Source organism: Hylobates moloch, unplaced genomic scaffold (genome assembly GCF_009828535.3).
Source record: "Hylobates moloch isolate HMO894 unplaced genomic scaffold, HMol_V3 SCAFFOLD_15, whole genome shotgun sequence".
Classification (NCBI taxonomy): domain Eukaryota; kingdom Metazoa; phylum Chordata; class Mammalia; order Primates; family Hylobatidae; genus Hylobates; species Hylobates moloch.
Window position 1 is genome coordinate 33,252,892 of NW_026652290.1, and position 22,087 is coordinate 33,274,978.

The 22,087-nt window shown below is 45.9% G+C and overlaps 1 long non-coding RNA gene across 1 annotated transcript in view; it reads left to right on the forward strand.

Moving 5' to 3' along the window:
- LOC131381408 (uncharacterized) overlaps nt 1-21,002 on the forward strand; it is a 36,169-nt gene extending 15,167 nt beyond the window's left edge. Inside the window, exon 2 of the long non-coding RNA XR_009210155.1 lies at nt 20,821-21,002. This is a non-coding gene — a long non-coding RNA (uncharacterized LOC131381408). The remainder of the gene's footprint in view (nt 1-20,820) is intronic.
- The last annotated feature ends 1,085 nt before the right edge of the window (nt 21,003-22,087 follow it).

Genomic DNA, 22,087 nt, shown 5'->3' on the forward strand with positions numbered 1-22,087 from the left:
GGTAACTCAAGTTACCTCCATGAACTGGGTGCTATCTGACCCACCCAGCCACATGGCTGTGCACGTGCAGGAGGAATCCATCATCGTGTGAAACGTGCCTTCCTTCTTTTGTTGTGTAGGGGTCCCTTGGTCAGCGTGAGGTTTCTCAGGATACAGTGATGAGACACAAAACCTTTTTTAACCTGTAATCCCAGCACTTTGGGAGGCCGAGGCGGGCAGATCACAAGGTCAGGAGATCAAGACCATCCTGGCTAACACGGTGAAACCCTGTCTCTACTAAAAAAAATACAAAAAATTAGCTGGGCATGGTGGCAGGAGCCTGTAGTCCCAGGTACTCGGGAGGCTGAGGCAGGAGAATGGCATGAACCTGGGAGGCGGAGCTTGCAGTGAGCCGAGATGGTGCCACTGCGTTCCAGCCTGCGTGACAGAGCGAGACTCCATCTCAAAAAACAAACAGACAACAAAAAACCTTTTTTAAGTCCATAGATAGTGGCACTAGCAGAAGCACAGCAGGCAAGAGAAGCAAACCCACAGATAGCATGTTGTCTAATGTAGTAAGGACAAATGCTGCCAATGATGGAAGGGTCTCATGTAAGCAACATACTACCGTGCAGCTGCCACACACCACCTGCTCTCAGGAATGGTACTGTGCTGGGGAGGAAGCATTGGCCCCTGTCACTGCAGGTTGGGCTGTCAGCAGGGGTAATAGCTGGGTCAGCCCTGGTGAGAGTGGGGCTGCACTGCTGAGCACATGTGCAACCTTCATCTTATTGCTAGGGCCATTTTGTACACAGACCACGAAGCAAGCTGGGGCAGGGAGTAGTAGGAATCATCATCACCATCATCTTGTTCACCTGACTTCTGAAAGCCTCTGCGGTGGATGCCGTTGGGAAACAGTCATGCAGGACACAAATATCATCATACTCTACCCATTCTGAAAGTTCTGACTTCTTCCCAGGCCTCCTTGTCATAAATCTTCCAATTTTGTTCTAAGTCCCCAGCCAACTGCTCAAATCATTAGCCAAGGCGTATGAGTCAGCACAGATCCTCACCTCTGGTGACTGCTCCTTTTAGGGAAAGGGCTCAAAGTTTTGTCCATTGGGAATATTTTTCTTCACCACTGTCCTTCAGGGCCACCCTTGAGAGGTGCTTGGTGCAACAGCAGTCTATTTCTTGTTGGTGCCAATATATTGTGTAGACCTAATTGTAAACCAGACCCAAGCTTTCATTCTCCTCTTGTATGGTCATAAAGAGCTTCCATTTGTTTGGGAGAGCAATGCAGCAGGAGTAGGTGTCATGGAATACTGGGCCACCTGCTCAATACTTGTACCTTCTGAACTTGCTTGAGCCCAGTCTTATGTATATTCAGTTATGGAACCATCTGGGAGCCAAGCCCTACAGGATGCCATGAGCCAGGGAGTAATATGTGGTACTGTTTCTTCCACAGAAGACATTCGCAGGCCCAGGAATCAAGGGGTGGAAATGGTAGTGAACCCTCTCTCATTTTGAGATGGGTACAGGGGTTGCTGGGACTTTGCCTCTCCCTTTGTGGGGAGAGGATGTATGAAGGAGAAGTTGGTGTGTGAAGGAGAAGTTGGTCCTGGCAGGAGTTAAATATGGGTAGAACCACGAGAATGGAAACTGGGCAGCAAGGGCATGCTCATGCCAGCCATTTACCTCCACTCTCTGCCCTGCACCACTGGGGACTGTCCCTCAAGACTGCATTTCCCAGACTCCCCCGCCAGCTTCCTGCTAGGTTGTCGTATTAGTCCGTTTTCATGCTGCTGATAAAGACATACCCAAGACTGGGTAATTGATAAAGGAAAAGAGGTTTAATGGACTCACAGGTCCACGTGGCTGGGGAGGCCTCACAATCATAGCAGAAAGCAAAAGGCATGTTTAACATGGTGGCAGAAGAGAGAGAATAAGAGCCAAGAGAAAGAGGAAACCCCTTATAAAATCATCAGATTTCATGAGGCTTGTTCACTACCACGAGAACAGTATGGGGGAAGCTCCGCCCATGATTCAGTGATCTCCCACTAGGTCCCTCCCACAACACACAGGGATTATGGGAGCTACAATTCAAGATGAGATTTGGGTGGGGACACAGCCGCACCACATCAGTGGTCCTGTGGGGGGCACTGGTGAAAGATTGGCAAGGAGGGAAGTGGGACCCCTGCCCGGTCTCCCCACTCAGATAGCATCTCCAGCTGTCTCTCCTCAGTGCTTCAGCTCTGCCCGGGCAGGCCCTCCCCCACAGTCCTGGCTCACATAGGTGGTCCTGGCTTTTGGACACCTGGCTTCACCTCTGCTTTTTGTCTTTCTGCCTTGGGAGACTAGTGGCTTCCTGCAATGACTAACCTCTGGGATGCCTTACCTTCCATTGTTTGCTCTGTCAACTGCTGATAATTCCCCAGATTAAATTCCTATCTGTGTGGCATAGGCTCCATTCTGCAAACCTGATTCATGCTGTGTGTGCTGTAGCCTCACCAGAATGTATGATGATGAGCCTTATGAATTTCCATCATCTCAGCGACTTTTGTTTCCCACAAAATACAAAGGAACACAAATATCTGTGAGTCAATTGAGAAAAAAAGTCACCCATATTACTGTCCCATGAGGAATATCCAAAACTGAGACTATTCTGAGAAACTTTAGAATCATTGCAGCCTTGCCCTCAGATAAGGTCACAATTGTTTTGCAACAAGTGGTTGCAGCCTAGAATTATCGTTTCATTATGTCTAGTAAAACGTGCCAGTAAGGGTGGGGCCGTGGCCTCCAATGGGCTTATTGTTGCAATGGCTTTCCAAGATTCATTTTTGCAGAAGTAGCCAATGTTTTTCTTTAAACACATCAGAGGGAATTTTTCTTAAAGAAATTTGTGTTCTAGAAATCAGGTCTTAAGAAAATGAGATAGCAAAAACTTGAAACTTTCTCAAGAGATAATCAAGGAAGCAGTCACATGCTTTACAAAAAATCTTCACTTTAGGAAGGTATAAAATTCAAAATGCTGGCTGGGCATGGTGGCACATGCCTGCAATCCCAGCACTTTGGGAGGCTGAGACAGGCGGATCACCTGAGGTCAGGAGTTTGAGACCAGTCTAGCTAACATGGTGAAACCCCATCTCTACTAAAAATACAAAAATTAGCCGGGTGTGGTGGTGCGCCTGTAATTCCAGCTACTTGGGAGGCTGAGGCAGGAGAATCGCTTGAACTTGGGAGGTGGAGGTTGCAGTGACCCGAGATCATGCGACCGCACTCCAGCCTGGGTGACAGAGTGAGATTGTGTTTCAAAAAAAAAAAAATGAAATTCATAATACCTTTAAATATTAAATCCCTACAATAGATTTAAAGTACCATTTTCAGGAACACATACCTCACATTAGAAAGCTTCAACTTAAGCTTCATTCATTTAGTCTCCAGGACTTTAGTCATGGAGCCAATCAAACTACTATAGTTTTGCAATCAATTTTTCAGTTTTGCTGTTACCACCTTTGATGAATCTTGCTTTTTCTCGTTCTTTAAATGGTTTGGTAATCACGTGTTTATTTCCTAGTTCGCAATCAATACTGAAAATTATAACTGTTAGTGAGCATTATTTATTACCGTTTTGTCTTTTTGGGGTGAAAGTAGTTACCAAGCACCAGGCCGTCAACTGATCCAGGTCGCTGTTGTTATGACTGCAGCCACCTACCTGGTTGTCCTACCTTTACATCCAGCCCTCTCACTCGCAACCGGTCCATCCTCCACACAGCAGACACTCCCAGCACTCCACACTCCCAGCACTTTGGGAGGCCAAGATGGGTGGATCATAAGGCCTGGAGTTCAAGACCAGTCTGGCCAAGATGCTGAAACCCCATCTCTACTAAAAATACAAAAATGAGTCCAGCGTGGTGGCACGTGCCTGTAATCCCAGCTACTTGGGAGGCTGAGGCAGGAGAATTGCTTGAACCCAGGCGGCAGAGGTTGAAGTGACCCAAGATCACGCCACTGCACTCCAGCCTGGGCAACAGAGCAAGACTCCGTCTCAGAAAAAAAAAAAAAAAAAAGATGTAAATCAGCTGGGCATGGTAGTTCACGCCTGTAATCCCAGCACTTTGGGAGGCCAAGGCAGGTGGATCACCTGAGGTCAGGAATTCAAGACCAGCCTGGCCAACATAGTGAAACCCCACTCTACTAAAAATACAAAATTAGCCGGGCATCATGACATATGCCTGTAATCCCAGCTACTTGGGAGGCTGAGGCAGGAGAACTGCTGGAACCTGGGAGGCGGAGGTTGCAGTGAGCCGAGATTGCATCATGCATTCCAGCCTGGGCAACAAGAGCGAAACCCTGTCTCAAAAAAAAGTGTAAATCAGAGGGTGTCTTTCTGCTGCTTAAAATCTTCCAGGGACTCCCACTGCACAGAGAATGTTGTCCACAGATCCCTGCCACGCTGCAGCCAGCCAAGCCTCCTTCCTGCCTTTGAGTCCTCTGCTGTTGGTTCAGTGGTTCAGTGTTCACGTTCTTCTCCCTTCAGCTCCCAGCCCACACCAAGCATTCCTGCCCCAAGACCCAAGTGGTCACTGTCCCTTCTGCGGGGCTATGCATCTCATGCTCTCAGTGAAGCCAGCCTTGGCCACTTGGTTCTTGCACCCTCTCTGTTTCCATCCTGTAACCCCTCCTAATGTGTGATTACTGCTAATTGGCCCACTTGTTTATTTTCTGCCTCCTCCAACATACTTAAGCAGCTCAAAGAAGGGTTAGGGTGTGTGACACATCACCCCAGGGCCAGGCCTCAGTGGGCGCTGAGTGAGGCAGCTAATGAGCATTTGTGGAATGATGCTTGTTCTCAAATTCTTGGTCAGACCAGATTGCCAAAGGCTTTCAAGAAGGAGGGACATACAAGCAAGCCTAGTTTTGCTTCTCTGGCTCTAATGTTGTGGATCTGGGGAGTAGCGAATGTCCTTTTCTCTATGCAAGTGGCTTCAATTTACATGGCTACACCCGCTCCACGGGACAGGGCACGGGAAGCCTCTTCTGGTCTCCCTACTGGAATTTATCAGGTGCTCCATTCAGAATAAGGTGTGAACGATGATTGACACTGGACCTTAATGATTTCTGTTTCAGCATTCATGCATTCAATTCATCCAGTTAGACAGGTGATGTAGGCCAGGTATGGTGGCTCATGCCTGTAATCCCAGCACTTTGGGAGGCTGAGGTGGGTGGATCATTTGAGGTCAGGAGTTCGGGACCAGCCTGGCAAACATGGTGAAACCCCATCTCTACTAAAAATGAAAAATTAGCCTGGCATGGTGGTGGGCACCTGTAGTTCCAGCTACTCAGGGGGCTGAGACAGGAGAATCACTTGAACCTGGGAGGCGGAGTTTGCAGTGAGCCGAGATTGTGCCACTGCACTCCAACCTGGGCAACGGAGCGAGACTCCGTCTCAAAAAAAAAAAAAAGAAAAGAGAGGTGATGTAGTCTCTGAAGCCAGAGGAGCTGATCCAAACCCCAGCCCTGCTCGGCTCTCCGGTAGAGCTGTTGTAAGGATTAAAATGTTAACTTTGTAAGTGCTTTTAATAGTACTGGCACAGAAAAAGTACTACCTAAGCACTAGCTGTTTCTACTCAATCTAACAACAAATATTTATTTGCAATAAATGGGACTCTCCTGTAACATGGATTTGTAACTTATAGGATTGCTTTGGGGGTCATGATATTACAGTAAGATACTGTCTTACCCAAAGTATTTGTTAACTTATATTAGTAAACTGGTATTTGTTAAGCACCTGACATGCCCCCTCTCCCCACTGTCCAGGTCCTGGGGATGGTAAAATTATGAGCAAACAGACACAGGCACCCACCCTTGGGGAGCTTCCATTCTAGCAGAGAAGACAGAAAGTAAAACATTCTTACACTTTAAAAACAAACAACAACAACAAGAAAAAAAGGAGTCTCACTCTGTCACCCAGGCTGGAGTGCAATGGCACGATCTTGGCTCACTGCAACCTCTGCTCCTGGGTTCAAGTGATCCTGCCTCAGCCTCCCAAGTACCTGGGATTACAGGCACATGCCACCACACCTGGCTAAATTTTTGTATTTTGGGTAAAGATGGGGTTTCACCATGTTGGCCAGGCTGGTCTCGAACTCCTGACCTCAGATGATCCATTCCCTTTGGCCTCTCAAAGTGGATTACATGCAGTAGCCATCCCTCCCGGCCTTATAGATATTTAATTAACTAATTTTGTGGGAACTCACTTCTGTCTGGGGATCAAGGAAGGATCCCCTGAAGAAGTAGTGTTTAAATTACAACCTGAGGGTTAGTCCATCAGGCTTTTTGCAGTTGCTTGGAATGGCCACCCCAATACAGCCCAGCATTACTTTACACCTGCGAATCAGTCCATTAACATCTTCCTTCTCTGACCTTTTGCATACATTGTCTAGATTCATGTAGAATCTGGTCATTGTCAATGACAGGCCTGCAAGTTGTAGCCCTGTTATTAGGCCATGACTATCCTATTTGACTCACCAAATTTGCCTCAGGATTTTTTACTCTAAGTAATAGCCAGTGTAAGAAATCTACTCATGCCAGCTGTGTAGCCACCTAGTGAGAAAACAAACAGGACATAGGAAGTTGTTTCCAGGTTCTGCGCCGGATCCCATGGCCTCATCTCCATTCTCCTCTGCACATCTACCCCTGTTGTCCTTAAGACTGTTCACACAAGTGGTTACAGCCATGCCCTTGCTTCCAAGCCAACATGTCTCCAGTATGGACTGGCTTCTCTGGTCCCAGTTCCCAATTCTCAGGTGAGATCTACTCTGCTTGGAACATCCAGGGTTAGAGGTTCAGTCAGATGTCCTCAGTAGGGTTACATCTGCAGATGGGACCTCCAGGGCCATGCTGGGATGAAGGAAGGGTGTTTAAGTGAGGAGAGCCGAGCCGCGCATGGTGGCTCATGCCTGTAATCCCAGTACTTTGGGAGGCTGAGGCGGGTGGATCGCCTGAGGTCAGAAGTTCGAGATCAACCTGGCCAACATAGTGAACCCCATCTCTACCAAATATACAAAAAATTAGCTGGGCATGGTGGCAGGCACCTGTAATCCCAGCTACTAGGGAGGCTGGGGCAGGAGAATCACTTGAACCCGGGAGGTGGAGATTGCAATGAGCCAAGATCGCTCCATTGCACTCCAGCCTGGGTGACAGAGCGAGACTCCACCTCAAAAAAATAAAAAAATAAAAAAAGTGAGGAGAGGGCCAGGTGTGGTGGCTCATGCCTGTAATCCCAGCACTTTGGGAGGCTGAGGTGGGCGGATCACGAGGTTAAGATATCGAGACCATCCTGGCCAACATGGTGAAACCCCATCTCTACTAAAAATACGAAAATTATCTGTGCATGGTGGCGCGCGCCTGTAGACCCAGATAATTAGGAGGCTGAGGCGGGAGAATCACTTGAACCCAGGAGGTGGAGGTTGCAGTGAGCCGAGATCATGCCACTGCATTCCAGCCTGACGACAGAGCGATATTCCGTCTCAAAAAAAAAAAAGTGAGGAGAGCCATTGACTGACTGACACTTCCCAAAAGGATCACGCGCAGGAAGGTCTGGGCTGGGAAGCAGAGCCCAGCACCCTGCCCTGTGGATCAGGCAAAGGGAAAAACTGCATCTCATCTACAGATGTTTTATGTATTTCTTCCACGATTTTAAAAACTTCCACAGAACGTTGAGGTAGTGAAAAAATACTGAAAATTTGAAAAGCAAGTTTATTAAAACTCCTAGTATTGTTTTCAATGTAAACATTTTGCTTACACCCAAAATACAATTACCATTTTACTTTCCTGACTTCGATGGAAGCAAACCCTTCACCAAAATATTTTCTTAAAATTATTAGCCATTTATGGCCAGGAGCAGTGGCTCACACTTGTAATCCCAGCACTTTGGGAGGCCAAGGTGGGTGGATGACTTGAGGTCGGGAGTTCAAGACCAGCCTGGCCAACATGGTGAAACCCTATCTCTACAAAAAATAACAAAAAAAAATCAGCCAGTCATGGTGGCAGGCACCTGTAATCCCAGCTATTCAGGAGGCTGACGCAGGAGAATCACTTGAACCCAGAAGGCGGAGGTTGCAGTGAGCCGAGATTGTGCCATTGCACTCCAGTCTCGGCGACAGAGCAAGACTCTGTCTCAAAAAAAAAAAAAAATTATTAGCCGTTTACAAATACATGCAAACATATACAGGGGAGCGCATTCATTACTCCTTTTGCCTCAGGCTCCAGTGTGGTTGGGCATGATGCAGTCAGAGCCTGTCTGCATTTAATACAGTAATATTTTATTTGTGATTTTAAAAATTCATTTAATTTTTAAAAATATTGCACCAAAATATCATTTATCTGGATGACTTTTTGCCTCTTGCCCCCGTACATTTTGCACCTGAGGTGAGCGTCTCACACACCTGACCCTGGTCCTGGTCTGAAGCCAGAACCACTTTCTGGGTGAAGTAGGTCAGCTCTCGCCTTACGGATAAGGGCCAGTCACCTGGGAGAAGACCAGAAATAAAATCAACTAACAGAACATAGCCTAGTGCGAGAGCATGGTAGGTTGCCTCAGAAGGACCAAATGCCGGAGGAGGGAAGGTTGGGGACAGCGTTCCAGCCCCAGCTGGTAGAGCTCAGCTGCTGTCAGGCTTCACATTTCCTTTGATTTTAGCTCCCTTGAGTTCTCCCTGGTGTCTGTGAAGTTTTCATGAGCATTTCAGCCTTTTTTGGCTATGTTGAGAGTTTTGTCCACACTCTCAGCATAGAGTTTGAAATGGAAATGGTGCACCCCTGAGAGCCAGTATGTGGGTGACAGCCATAATCGAATAATTACAATGAACACTCATGCTGGACTTACTGGGTATAGACACAGGTCTAGGAGCTTCATCTATGTTCACAAATTCTAACCTCCAAGCAGCTCTAGGAGGTAGGCACTAGTAATAAGTATTTTTGACTGATGAGGAAATTGAGGCAGAAAGAGGTTTGTCCACATATTTAAGTGATGGGTCGGGAATTCCAATCTAGACAGGCTGACTCTTGAGTCCAGGCAGGGGAACCTGAGCCTGTCGCACCTCTCAGGAATCCAAGCTTCAGACCATGTGGCAGCCTGAGCTTGCAGGTACAGCCAGGCTTAGTTTAGCACACCTTCCCATCGTGGAAAGCCTTCTTTCAGATGCAAACTTAAGAGGACCCGCATTTACTTTTGTAAGGCGTAGTTTTGCTTGCTAATGACAGCAACAATTGGCTTTACACAGAGAACAAAATCTCAGGCTGAAAGGGTGAATTTCAGGCATTTCTCATCAGGGATTTGGCCAGAAGGGGCTGGGTGCCCACTCTGTGCCAATTCTAAGACTCCTTGCTGTTCTAGACTAAGGTTGCTGAATTTATGTACTAAATGCAGGGGTATCTGCAACCTCCCTTCACTCTGTAAGCTAATTTACATTTAAACCTTGGTTGCCACTCGCTGGCAACTAAGGCTCCACAACAGTCATCAAGGAATTAAGTTCCGGGGCCCATGAAGGCGTGCCTGAGAAATGAAAGTGCTGTGGGAGAATTTTGCCAACAGGCTGAAGAGCAACCTTGCTGCCATGCACACATACATTTAGGATCCCGCTGGCTTGTGAATCCTGGCATAGTTGCTGGGGGCCACACAGTCGGGAGGCAAACAAAGCTGCTCAGTTTAGCACTGCAGTGCTTTTCCTGGGAGTGGGAACTCGCAGGAGCAAACCAACTAGGGAAAGTTCCCGAAAGTAGACAGCTTCACCACAGTAGTTATTGTTGACTTCCTCTTCTGTTTGTTTAAAGTGACGGGCCTTGGGGCTTAGGATCTTGTGATCTAGAAAGCAAATATTGACAAGCAGCCGGGGGAGGCAGGGCAGAAAACAAGGTCCAGGTTTAGATGACAGCTCCGCTAAGAAAAGCGGAGGGCAGGCCACAGACTGAAATTCCAGTCCCAGCGGCCTCATCCAGGCAGCCTTGCTGTGACTGCCCGGGAAAACAGTGTTTCACATGCCCTTGGGGATAAAGAGAACACAGGAGCCAGTTCACAGTTCTGAATGTGGTTACTACAAAAGCCCACTTTCTTTTCTTTTTTTTTTTTTTTGCCTTGGAGCTATTTTGCAGACGGTTTTTAAGCAATTTTTCTTTAGATTCTGAAAAACCCCAACTCTAACACAAACTACTTTTCTTTAACCATATTCTCTACCTTAGTGATCTGATAAGAGGCCATGGTTTTCAATACCATTGGAACCGCCCAAGGCGTTCACCTCGCCAGCTGCCTAGATAGAGTAGATTCATCAACAGAGGGAAATTGCAATAGTGAAAGAGAAATTCATGCAGTCAGCTGGTGCAGGAGACTGGAGTTCTATTTTTTTTTTTTTTTTTGAGACGGAGTCTCACTCTGTTGCCTATGCTAGAGTGCAGTGGCGTGATCTCAGCTCACTGCAACCTCCGCCTCCCGGGTTCAAGAGATTCTCCTGCCTCAGCCTCCAGAGTAGCTGGGACTACAGGTGTGCGCTACCTGGCTAAATTTTTAGTATTTTTTTTTTTTTTTTTGAGACAGGGTCTCGCTCTGTTGCCCAGGCTGGAGTGCAGTGGTTCGATCTCAGCTCACTGCAACCTCCGCCTCCTGGGTTCAAGCGATTCTCCTGCCTCGGCCTCCCGAGTAGCTGGGATTATAGGCGCCTGCCACCACGCCCAGCTAATTTTTGTATTTTTAGCAGAAACAGGGTTTCACTATGTTGGTCAGGCTGGTCTTGATCTCTTGACCTCGTGATCTGCCTGCCTAGGCCTCCCAAAGGGCTGGGATTATAGGTGTGAGCCACTGAGCCCAGCCCAGAGTTCTATTATTACTCAAATCAGTCTCCCCAAGCATTCAGGAAGCAGAGTTTTTGTTTGTTTGTTATTTTTGAGAGGGAGTTTCGCTCTGTGGCCCAGGCTGGAGTGCAGAGGTGTGATCTCAGCTCACTGCAGCCTCCACCTCCTGGGTTCAAGTGATTCTCCTGCCTCAGCCTCCGGAGTAGCTGGGACCAAAGGCACGTGCCACCACACCTGGCTAACTTTTTTTTGTATTTTTAGAAGAGATGGGGTTTCACCACGTTGGCCAGGCTGGTCCGAAACTCCTGATCTCAGGTGATCTGCCAGCCTTGGCCTCCCAAAGTGCTGGGATTACAGGCGTGAGCCACCGCGCCCAGCCTTTGGCGGGCTTCTTTACTGCAACCTGCTTTATCAGCAAGGTCTTTAAGACCTGTATCTTGTGCCGACCTCCTATGTCATCCTGTGACTTATAATGCTTAACTGTCTGGGAATACAGCCCAGTAGGTTTCAGCCTCATTTTACTCAACCCCTATTCAAGATGGAGTTGCTGTGGTTCAAATGCCTCTGACAATTTGAACTGGAGTTTATGTTATGTTTATGGAACATTTATGTACTAGTACACGCTTTTCTAGCCAAGTTGGGAGACGATCTTTTTTTTTTTTTTCTTTTGAAAAAGAGTTTCGCTCTATCGCCCAGGCTGGAATGCTAGAATGCGGTGGCACGGTCACGGCTCACTGCAGCCTCAAATTCCTGAGCTCAAGCAATCCTCCCACCTCAGTCTCCTGAGTAGCTGAGACTATAGATGTGAGCCATCACACCCAGCTAATTTTTTAAAAAAAATTTTAGTAGAGACAGGGTCTCACTGTGTTGACCAGGCTGATCTCAAACTCCTGAGCTCAAGCAATTCACCTGCCTCAGCCTTCTGGAATGTTGGGATTACAGGCGTGAGCCACCACACCCGGCCAAGACTATTCTTTATCTTCCAATATGAGATACAGATTCCAGACATTGAGTGCATACATCACACTGTCCTATGCTGAAACCAAGTGTTCAGTCATCACATGATTTAGCCTAAGTCTCATCTCTTCTAATGCTTCCAATCTTAAAAAATTTTCCCTTCTGTGATCATCAATAACACACAAGTGTGTATATCTCACCTTCAGCACTGATATTGTTAGTTACCTTTTTTTTTTTTTTAATTTGAGATGGAGTCTCGCTCTGTCGCCTACAGGTGCCTGCCACCACGCCTGGCTAATTTTTTGTATTTTTAGTAGAGACGGGGTTTCACCATGTTAGCCAGGATGGTCTCGATCTCCTGACCTCATGATCCACCCGCCTCAGCCTCCCAAAAGTGCTGGGATTACAGGCGTGAGTCACCGCTCCCAGCCTTGTTAGTTACCTTTCCATGTGCACATGACTTTTGAGATGGAGTCTTGCTCTGTTGCCCTGCCCAGGCTGGCGTGTAGTGGCACGATCTTGGCTCACTGCAGCCTCCGCCTAGGAGGTTATAAATTACTGAGACCAAGTTATAAATTATTGAGACCAAGAACTTTGTTTGGCACTTTTTGGCACACATAGCACTACAGTCCAGAGTAAGTGGTAAATGAATCTGGTTTAGTTAAGTGGCAATAATCAGTTAAATGCGAGTAGTAGAACTTTGAAAGCTTGGGAGGAAAAAGATGATGATACCTGAAAGTAAAGTTAGGAAAAATAAAGCTGAAAGCAGCCAGGTGCAGTGGCTCACACTTATAATCCCAGCACTTTGGGAGGCCAAGGCAGATGGATCACACGGTCAGGAGTTCGAGACCAGCCTGGCCAACATGGTGAAACCCTGTCTCTATTAAAATACAAAAAAAATTGGCTCACGCCTGCAATCCCAGCACTTTGGGAGGCCGAGGCAGGCAGATCACGAGGTCAGGAGTTCAAGACCAGCCTGGTTAACATGGTGAAACCCCATCTCTACTAAAAATACAAAAATTAGCCAGACTTGGTCACAGGCACTTGTAATCCCAGCTACTCGGGAGGCTGAGGCAGGAGAATCCCTTGAACCCGGGAGGTGGAGGTTGCAGTGAGCTGAGATCACACCACTGCACTCCAGCCTGGGCGACAGAGCGAGACTCTGTCTCAAAAAAAAGAAAAAGAAAAAAAAAACTTAGCCAGGTGTGGTGGTGCATGCCTGTAGTCCCAGCTACTCTGGAGGCTGAGGCAGGGGAATCTCTTAAAACCAGGAGGTGGAGGTTGCAGTGAGCCAAGATCATGCCACTACATGCCAGCCTGGGGGGGGCAACAGAGCAAGACTCCATCTCAAAAAAACAAACAAACACAAACAATTAGCTGGGTGTGGTGGTGCACACCTGTAGTCCCAGCTACTCGGGAGGCTGAAGCAGGGGAATCACTTGAACCTGGGAGGCAGAAGCCAAGATTGAGCCACTGCACTCCAGCCTCATGACAGAGCCAGACTCCGTCTCAACAACAACAACAAAAAAAAAAAAAGAAGGGAAGATTCTGCCTTATGACCCTAAGGCATCTGCTGAAATACCTGAACTGCTCCACTCAGCAGCTATTACTTAGTTTTCTTTTTTTTAATTTTAGTTTAATTAATCCTAATTCCTGTAATGCATTTCGAATAGCCAAAGGGGAAAAGGGGACGATTATTTGAGAAACGAGAAGCCTATCTCTGCCATTTACATGATTGGCTAGAATACTGTCCCTTTATTCTCCAACTCACATGGCTTTTTCCAAATGTGATAAAGTATATTTAGCATAACATTTACCCATTTTAACCATTTTTTTCTTTTCATTCTTTTTTTTCGAGATGGAGTCTCGCTCTGTCGCCAGGCTGACGCGATCTCGGCTCACTGCAACCTCCAACTCCCTGGTTCAAATGATTCTCCTGCCTCAGCCTCCCGAGTACCTGGGATTACAGGCATGGGCCACCACACCCAGCTAATTTTTGTATTTTTAGTAGAGACGGGGTTTCACCATGTTGGCCAGGATGATCTAGATCTCTTGACCTTATAATCTGCCTGCCTCTGCCTTCCAAAGTGTTGAGATTACAGTCGTCAGCCACCATGCCCGGCTCTTCTTTTTTTGTTTTGTTTTGTTTTTTGAGACGGAGTTTTACTCCACCAAGCTGGAGTGTATTGGCATGATTTTGGCTCACTGCAACCTCTGCTTCCCAGATTCAAGTGATTCTCCTGCCTCAGCCTCCTGAGTAGCTGGGATTACAGGCACCTGCTAGCATGCCTGGCAAATTTTTTTGTATTTTAGTAGAGATGGGGTTTCACCATCTATGTCGGGCTGGTCTAGAACTCCTGACCTCAGGTGATCCACCCGCCTCAGCCTCCCAAAGTGCTGGGATTACAGGCATGACCCACCACACCCAGCCCTCTTTAACCAGTTTTAAGTGCACAGTTCAGTGACTTAAAATACATTCATGGCCAGGCACAGTGGCTCACGCCTGTAATCCCAGCACTCTGGGAGGCTGAGGAGGGTGGATCACCTGAGGTCAGGAGTTCGAGACCAGCCTGGCCAACATGGTGAAACCCCATCTCTACAAAAAAACCCAAAAATTAGCCAGGCGTGGTGGCGGGCACCTGTAATCCCAACTACTGGGGAGGCTGAGGCAGGAGAACGGGTTGAACCCGGCAGGCATAGGTTGCAGTGAATGGAGATTGCGCCATTGTACTCCAGCCTGGGCAACAAGAGTGAAACTTCATCTCAAAATAAAATAAAATAAAATAAAATACATTCACATTGTGCAACTGTCACAGTGCAATGCAAGGTATTAAAAAAAGATGGTGATGGGTGGAGCAAGAACTATAAATTAAAAGTGATTTAAGAGATACATCAGCCAGATGCAGTGTATGAACCTAATTTGGATTCATGCATCTAGAGAACTTTTCCATCCTTCCAAACTGAAACTCTTCACTCATTAAAAATAACTCCTTTTTGCCCCTTCCTCCCAGCCCCTGGCAACCATTATTGTACTTTCTGTCTCTATGAATTTGACTACTCTAGGCTCCTCATGTAAGTGTAATCAAGCAGTGCTTGCCTTTTTGTGACTGACTTATTCACTCAGCATCACGTCTTCAAGGGTCACCCATGTTGTGGCATGTGACAAGATTTCCTTCTTTTTTAGGCTGAATAATATTCCGTTGTGTGTATGGACCACATTTTGCTTATCCATTCATCCATCCATTTGGGTTGTTTCCATCTTTTAGTTACTGTGAATAATGCTGCTATGAAAGGGAATGCTGGTGTATGCCTGTAACCCCAGCTACTTGAGAGGCTGAGACAGGAGAATCGTTTGAACCGGGGAGGCAGAGGTTGCAGTGAGCCAAGATCGCGCCACTGTACTCCTGCCTGGACAAACAAACAAACAAACAAATAAATAAATAAATTAAATCATTCCTTTTGTTTTCAAAACCCAAGTCTCTGCTTTCAATTATTTTGGTATATACTCAGCCCAGTCTATGTTTGGAGGCCATTATTTGTAGTTATGTACTTTTTAGACATCCCAAATATCTCTCTTTTTCCCCACTTTAATTCTCGAAGATCTACCCTCCATTTCTATCCTTTTGTAAGCCCCACCTAAAAGCCACAGCTTCCAAGTGTCGGGAGGTTTTAAGAGTCGATTTGGAAGGAAGGGCTGAGGTTGTGGACAGGCACCCAGTCATAGGATTCAGTCCTTCCTGCTACACCTGGGCCTGATTGAGAACAGCAGATGCTCAGTCTCCAGGCTTAGGGACTTGGTATGACTGTTCAGTAAACAGCGATCAGACAGGAGAAAGATCCCAAGAATCTGAGCCTTCTACTTTATGATTGAGTGTGTCTGGGACCCCTAAGAGCAGTTGGAAGGCACTGTCTGGAGTTGACAACAGTGGACCCTGCTGCCGTGCTGCAGTCCCGCGAGGCCCTCGGAGAATAAGCTTCTCCGCCAGGCTTAAGTCTGTTCAGAAAAGGGATCCTGAAACACATGCTTACTGGTAAAAGTGATTGTGAGGAAAGATTAAATATTAAAGGAGACTTGGGTTTTGAAAACAAAAGGAATGGTTTTATTTATTTATTTATTTATTTAAGATGGAGTATCACTCTGTTGCCCAGGCTGGAGTGCAGTGGCGTGATCTTGGCTCACTGCAACCTCTGCCTCCCAGGTTCAAGTGATTCTCCTGTCTCAGCCTCCTAAGTAGCTGGGATTACAGGCATGCACCAGTATGCCTGGCTACTTTTTGTATTTTTAGTAGAGACAGGGTTTTGCCATGTTGGCCCGACTGGTCTCAAACTCTTGACCTCAGGTAATCTGCCCGCCTTGGCCTCCCACAGTGCTGGGATTACAGGCGTGAGCCACCATGCTGGTCTGGAATCATATCATTTCTAAGCATTTGTGGGACTCCTCCATTCTACTTAGTGCATGCTTTCAGAAAAAAACAAAAAATAGAAGGCAGAAGGAAAGAGATATTCACAGCTTTGCGGAGAAGAAAGTTACTTGGATTCTTTTCTGACCTTAATCTAGTATTGTGACCGGGCACGGTGGCTCATGCCTGTAATTGCAGCACTTTGGGAGGCCAAGGTGGGTGGATCACCTGAGGTCAGGAGTTTGAGACCAGCCTGACCAATATGGTGAAACCCCATCTCTACTAAAATTACAAAAATTAACCAGGCGTGGTGGCATGCGCCTGTAATCCCAGCTACTCAGGATGCTGAGGCAGGAGACTCTTTTGAACCCAGGAGGTAGAGGTTGCCGTGAGCCGAGATCACCACTGCATTCCAGCCTGGGTGACAGAATGAGACTCTGTCTCAAAAAAAAAAAAAAAAAAAATCTAGTATTCTTGGAAAACATAAACGACCTGTTAACAGCCTTTTATAAAAAGCCTTGAGATTACAACCAATTTTTTTTTTTTTTTTGAAATGGAGTCTCACTCTGTTGCCAGGCTGGAGTACAATGGCACAATCTCGGCTCACTGCAACCAACGCCTCCTGGGTTCAAGCGATTCTCCTGCCTCAGCCTCCCGAGTATCTGGGATTACAGGCGTGTGTCACCACACCCAGCTGATTTTTGTATTTTTAGTAGAGATGGGGTTTCACCATGTTGGCCAGGATGGTCTAGATCTCTTGATCTGCCCGCCTTGGCCTCCCAAAATGCTGGGATTACAGGTGTGAGCCACCACGCCCGGCGGAGCCAATATTTCTTATATGATTTCTGGAGTCCAATAAACACTTATTAAAGCCTGCAGAAGATTTTAGAGGAATTCTGTTTTCCACAATATCTACCAAGGTAGAGAAACACCTGCTTATTTGCTTAGTGTAGATTTGGCCTAATGCTAAATCCATCACTGATTACTATCAATTTCTCAATTCAGAAGGAAAAATATGAGTATATGCAAATGACTAGGTGCTAGAGATCAAACTACCTTGACATGTGAAAGGAATATACAATGACAAAAATCATTCTAAGCATTAGTCAACTAGCCGCTTCTGTCAAAGAATATTGGGTAGAAAGTCCAGGCGACGTCTCTTAGCAGCAACATCTGCTGGGTGCAGGCTTTGTTTTGGAGCAAGGCCAGACCTCTACTGGAGGTAGGAAAAAAGTCTCCAGTCTCTATTTATGCCAAGAAGCATCATCTCAGGGGGTTGGCAAAAGAACCAGAGAGTGTTACAAGAGAATCACTTCAGCAATGCAATTTCCTAGGCATTTAGAACTGTGGGGTTGTTTCTTTTTTTCAGTCTTTGCAGCTGAGATCAAGCCCCCGTGAATGAGCCGTTAAAAGAATCTAAAAGAGAATTGAAAAACAGGCTCCCTATTACTGAGACTCCATTCAAAAACAATTTTTGTTTTTGTACTACTGTGCAAACCTACTCTTTGGAAATATATTACCTGGAAAATCTGGAATTTATTTTATTGACACATGCTTGAAAGCTAAATCTAACTGATTTTTAAGCTAGTCAATGGGAAGAGGTCATGCAGGAGACCAGCAATTAGATCACTGCTATCTTTTTGTAGATGGCTCAGCTCCACTTTGGAGCTCACCTTTAGGAAAAACAAAGCAACCCAACACCAGTCCAAACACATAACATGCACACCTGGTGGGGAATTTGGAACTTGAGCTTGCTTTGATGGAACATGAAAATGAAAGTTTCAGGGAGGAGTTATGCCTCATTTGAAACTATTTTCAGAGAGCAAACAAAGTGTTTACCCCTTTCTTTAAATGAACCTCATTTTGCTTCTAGTGAGTGCTAGGAATCCTTGAAAAGCCTAACTCTTAACTCTTTTACCTGTTTAAATATAAGTTGTAATAAGAGCACAAAGACCTCCCGTGTTATCTTTCATCTTGCTTCCAAACGTTAACATTTTGCCAAGTTTACTTTATCCTCCTCTATCTCCTGCTTGTATTTTGAAAGTACAGTCATGTACAGTCATGATGCTCTTTAGCCCAGATAGCTAGCATGCATTTCCTAGCAGCAAGGACATCCTCTTACACAATCACATAACAATGATCAGAATAAGGAAACTAGCATCTTCGCAACACTATTTTTTCTTTGTTTTTGTTGGTTTTTGAGATGAAGTCTTGCTCTGCCACCCAGACTAGAGTGCAGTGGTGCAATCTCAGCTCACTGCAACCTCCGCCTCCTGGGTTCAAGCGATTCTCCTGCCTCAGCCTCTTGAGTAGCTGGGATTATAAGTGCCCATCAACATGCCCGGCTAATTTTTATATTTTTGGTAGAGACGGGGTTTCGTCATGTTGGCCAGGCTGGTCTTGAACTTCTGACCTCTGGTGATCTGCCCGCCTCAGCCTCCCAAAGTGCTGGGATTACAGGTGTGAGCCACCGTGCCCGGCCAACACTATTTTAATCTTCAGATCTTATTCAGATTTTGCCATTATCTTAATAATGTCCTTCATAACAGAAGTCTGAGTCACATGTTGCATTCTGTTGTCGTATTTCTTGGGTCTCCTTTAATCTGGAAGAGCTCCACAGTCTCTCTGTCCTTTACAATATTGGCATGTTGAAGACCACATGCCAGGATTAGAAAAGTCCCTCCATCTGGGTTTGTCAAGTGTTCCTCATTGTCTCCTTTGGGTTGTGCACTTTTGGCAAAGGTTTCATAGAAGTAATGTGTTCTTTTCATAGAAGTAATGTGTATTCTATCAGCACGCATATTATTTTTAACAGAAAAAATATATCTTGGTATGCTCTTCTCAGTGAAAAAAACCATGAGAGTTCTAAACCATCATCAGATTCTTAATGTCCTAGTCTATTTGGGCTGCTAGAACAAATAGTCACAAACTTGGTGGCTTATAGACAACAGACACTTATTTCTCACAGTTTTGGAGGCTGGAAGTCCGAGATCAAGGTGCCAGCAGGTTCAGTGTCTGGTAAGGGCTCACTTCCTGGTTCACAGATGGTGCCTTCTCTCTGTGTCCTCACGTGGAGGAATGGGAGAGGTAGCTCTCGGGGCCTCTTCTGTAGGGGCACTAATTCTAGTCATGAGGGCTCCACTGTGACCTGATCACCTCCCAAAGCCCCCACCTCCTAACACCATCACTTTGGGGTGAAGATTTCAACATAGGAATTCTGGGGGTACACCAACATTCATGCCATAGCACTTAATAACCATAATACAATTCTGTGTTTACTTACCACTTTCCAGTAGTGGGAAAAGTTAGACAGCATATCTTATTCATGTTTACAACTTAGGGCCCAGCAATGTGCATGGCATGTAATTGGTATCCAATAATATTTTTCGAGTGAATTCTTTTTGAGAGAGAGAGTACTCTCACTTCATCTGCACAATCCAGCTTTCTGACTTCTGCTCTGTGTCCCCCACCGACCACCTGAGACGAAGTAGGGTCAGACAACCCAGTTAGGGCTCAGCTCCCTTTTTGGATGTAGCATCTGGCTCTCCTCATGAACTAGGAAAACGCTCTCACAGCGAGGATCTGCCACTCACTCCAGTGCTTGATGGGTGTTGGATTATTGAACAAATGCCTGCTTAAAATACAATATGCTAGCTGGGCGCAGTGGCTGACACCTGTAATCCCAGCACTTTGGGAGGCCTAGGCGGGCAGATTACCTGAGGTCAGGAGTTTGAGGCCAGCCTGGCCAATATTGTGAAACCCCATCTCTACTAAAAATACAATAATTAGTCGGGCATGGTGGCATGCACCTGTAATCCCAGCTACTCAGGAGGCTGAGGCAGGAGAATTACTTGAACCTGGGAGGCAGAGGTTGCAGTGAGCCAAGATGGCACCACTGCACTCCAGCCCGGGCAACACAGTGAGACTCCATCTCTAAATAAATAAATAAATAAATAAATAAATACAAAAAGAGAAAATAATACATGCCAAGGAGCTCTTTCACTTCTGCTGAACACTGGAGTTTCTTTTTTTTGTTTTAACACTGGAGTTTTATACAGCAGATTAAACACCTAGGTCAGTGACAAAACATTATTTTTGCAATTTACAGAAAATGTGAGAGCATTATTAGTTTCAAGTTTCTCCATGAATGCGTGTTATCACTTGGGCTTTTGCCACAGCCTATTTGTGAATGATTGCTGGTAGATGACAAAATAAGTAAACATGCCAGCAAAGGAATATTTAACCATAAAGGGACAATCATAATTGTTTACTCGTCCTTTTATTTCTTCATGAATATGCATTCGTGGTTGTGACTTTGTATTATGTGCAAATAATTAGTGTTATAGTAAATATTGGTTATAATCTTTATGCTAAACTAAGCCTCCTTCCCATGTTAGTTCTCTCTTACTTTTTAACATCATGAGTTGTTGTTATTATTGTATTATGCAGTCAATATTCTTTTGATTTTTCCACATATATGCACCAATACGCACATCACCATTTGAATCTCAGGATTTCCATCTGGGATTACTTTAGTTCAGCCCCAGTATAGTTCTTTAATGAGTAACTGTATTGGAAGCAAACTCTCTCCATTTTTATCTGTTTGAAAGATATCTTTATTTTGCCCTCCATCTAGAAACTCCTGGAAGCTCCACCTTCTGCGACAGCTGAGAGCTACTTCTGTGCGTGCTCTGAAGCTCTCATTCCGCAGCCTCCTGGATCTCAGTGATGTGATTCAGATACTAATTCAGCCCGATCACCCTTTTTTGGAGATAATCTTTTTCTTTATGGCTTTTTAAAATGTCTTCTCTTTGTAAATGGCATTCTAATATTTTATTATGATGTGTGTAGGTGTGGGTTTCTATTGGTTTCTGTTTATTTATTCTGCTGGCAATTTGTTGGACTTCCTGATCAGTGATTGGTGTTTTTCATCAACTGGGAAAGATTCCTGGCTATTATATCTTTGAATACAATCAATCAAAGCTATTGTATCTTTTTTTTTTTTTTTTTTTTTGAGACAGAGTCTCACTCTGTCGCCCAGGCTGGAGCGCAGTGGCGCGATCTCGGCTCACTGCAACCTCTGCTTCCTCGGTTCAAGTGATTCTCCTGCCTCAGCCTCCTGAGTAGCTGGGACTACAGGTGCCCGCCACCACACCCAGTTAATTTTTGTATGTTTAGTAGAGATGGGTTTCACCATATAGGCCAGGCTGGTCTCGAACTCCTAACGTTGTGATCCACCTGCCTTGGCCTCCTAAAGTGCTGGGATTACAGACGTGAGCCACTGTGCCAGGCTGACTTTTTGAACATCAACCTATCTGTGACAGTCCTGGAATCTAGCAGTCTCTTACAATGACCTATGCTCATTTCAACGCTAAATCATTCATTTCCCCCAGCTTCATCCTCTACCTGGGAGGTGAGTCATCTGGGTTTCCGTTTTATCTTGGCTTTATTTTGGGAGAGGAGAGAAGAGAGAGGTTGGGGTTGTCCCTTCCCACTTGGCGGTGGCTCTGCAGGGCTGTGTCCTTCTGCAATGGCAGGTCCTGCTGGATGGCCCCTTCTTGAGGTCCTCTGCCACCCGGGCACTGATGATACCTCAGGCTTGAGGGTGGTAGCTTCTTCCCTGGGCACCTCAGCATCATTTCCTGCCTGTTCCCTTCATTCTGTCTGTTTTTTTGTCTTGTTTTGTTTTTTGTTTTGTTTTGTTTTGTTTTTTGAGATGGAGTCTCATTCTGTCACCCAAGCTGGAGGGCAGTAGCAGGATCTCAGCTCACTGCAACTTCCGCCTCCTGGGTTCAAGTGATTCTCCTGCCTCAGCCTCCTGAGTAGCTGGGACTACAGGCGAGCGCCACCACGTCAGCTAATCTGTGTATTTTTAGTAGAGACGAGGTTTTGCCATGTTGGCA